The sequence below is a fragment of the Camelina sativa genome, chromosome 1 (assembly GCF_030686135.1).
Source record: "Camelina sativa cultivar CO46 ecotype springtype chromosome 1, ASM3068613v1".
Lineage (NCBI taxonomy): Eukaryota > Viridiplantae > Streptophyta > Magnoliopsida > Brassicales > Brassicaceae > Camelina > Camelina sativa.
In genome coordinates this window covers 10,874,702-10,876,750 of record NC_141880.1, presented here as the reverse complement: position 1 = coordinate 10,876,750, position 2,049 = coordinate 10,874,702, and the positions used below count along the sequence as shown (strand labels likewise).

Here is a 2,049-nt window from a genome sequence, read left to right as displayed (position 1 = left end):
TCTGCCATTGACCAAGAAAAAAAACTAAAACCACATATTATTTCAGTTACGATTTAGTTTAAATGCTTGAAGTTTTTTAAAGTGATTAAGTACAAACATAAAAATAAATATATATATATAATTGAATAAGCTACAAAATACAAATGTAAATGTCAAAAATTTTATAATCGATACACTACAGATATAAAAAGAAATTAAGTATATATATAACGTAAAAATAAAATTAAAAATCTAAAAGAGATTATGACCAAATTTAATGCTAAAAAGTAAAGGTGGTTATTTTTTTCCGTCAAATGCTATAAAAAAAGCAATAACATTAAAATATAAATTTTGAAGTTAGATTTGTTGTAAAAACCTTTATTGAAGTTAAAAAGATAAAGAGCTATTAAATATATGTATGTATTAAGAGATACAATACACATATTATAAACAAACATTTAGAAGATAGTTAAACGTACAAAACTTAAATTTCCTCTAAATATTATATAAAGCCTACTTTCAATCTGTACAAGCCCGGAAAACAAAAAATGAAGAACTCATATATTCTATGCATACTAATTGTTGTTTTTGTCATATCTTCTTTGGGTAATTGTTTTTTTACTTCAAATATTATTGTTTGGTATATTAATGCTAATAATTTTATATGTGAAAGTGGGATGAAAATTGTATTGTGGTGCTCATGGTTGGAACTAAAAAGAAACTAAACTATAATATAGAAAAACAGGAAAAAGATAAAGTATGGAAATAACTTTTTATATTTTGATTTTGATATATTGAGAATGGGAAAATGATAGGAGAAGCAAAACAGTGTGAAGTTTTGTTGGGTTGTGTAGATCAAGATAAATGCGTAAAACAGTGCATGGCTTTGTACAAAGGAGATGTAACCTGTCGTGATTTAGGTAAACCTCCGGAAGTTGGACCTGTTTTATGTATTTGCAAGTATAATTGCTAATCTCTCTATCCAAACTAATCGTATGATCCGTTATTTCTTATAATTAAATAATAAATTTGTTTTATAACCTCTCTATCACTCTTGATCGCCAATTTCATTTATCCTTTGTTTCCTTTATATACCAAGATTGTATAGATATCAACATTAAAACATCGAGATTGATCTATCAAAGAGTCACTTGTCTATTCTTCTATCTGACGAACGGTCATTATTTGCAAAAAATTATTGACGATTGTGTATGACTGGAAATATCCGTTGGCCACATTTTACATCGGAGGAAGAAGCATTAGACTTTATTAGAGATGCATGTTTGCCATCCATAGTGATATTCCATCTAAGGAGAAAAAAAAATGTTGACGATAGAAATAAATGATATAAGATTGACTTTCTATTTAAATTTAATAAACTAAATTTAAGTAAGGTTTAAAAAGAAGAGTTGTATGAAATTTTGGATTTTATTTTAAATGTCTAGAAACCAAAAAGTCATAAAGTAAATTTAAATTTTTTATTTAAGATACAGATCTAAGCTAACTTACTAACTTATGAAAGTGATAAAGTATTACGACAAAGTCGATATTATTTTTTTCCTATATTTTGGCAATTGCGAACAATGTATAATTAACAAAATAGAAGAAAATGAATTTGATATATACACATATGTTAAAACAGCCAAAAAGAAATTAATGAAGAGATCTTCTATATTATTCGTACTGAACTACTAATTGTCATTTTCATCATTTTTCTTTAGGTAATTTTATTCTTTTATTTTAAAGTGATATATAGTTTAAAAATTATAAATCAAACATTACGTCTTATTGATATTTAAGTACGAAACTCTCTTTTCTCTCTCACACACAGAAATCGAAGCACTCCATTCCGACATCACCTCCGACGCCGGTGTAGCTTCGGCTTGCCGGCGTCGGTACTCTCTCTCTTTTTTCCCATCGCCACGCTAGCCTCTCCTTCTTTAGGTTTTCTTTTATGTCTTCTTTCCCCATTTTTTCAAGCTTTTGTTCCCTCTCTCAAACCAATTTCATCCTAGATCTGGGTTGTTTAGCACTCAAAGATAGGAAGTGGATCCCGGCGAACTCCACCAT

At 28.1% G+C, this 2,049-nt stretch overlaps 1 long non-coding RNA gene across 1 annotated transcript; it reads left to right on the top strand.

Annotated features, from left to right (window-relative positions):
- The first annotated feature begins 416 nt into the window (after positions 1 to 416).
- On the top strand, positions 417 to 1,021 carry LOC147949757 (uncharacterized). The gene is made up of 2 exons (XR_015595492.1): positions 417 to 585; positions 795 to 1,021. It is a non-coding gene; the product is annotated as an uncharacterized LOC147949757 (long non-coding RNA).
- Positions 1,022 to 2,049: the final 1,028 nt, after the last annotated feature.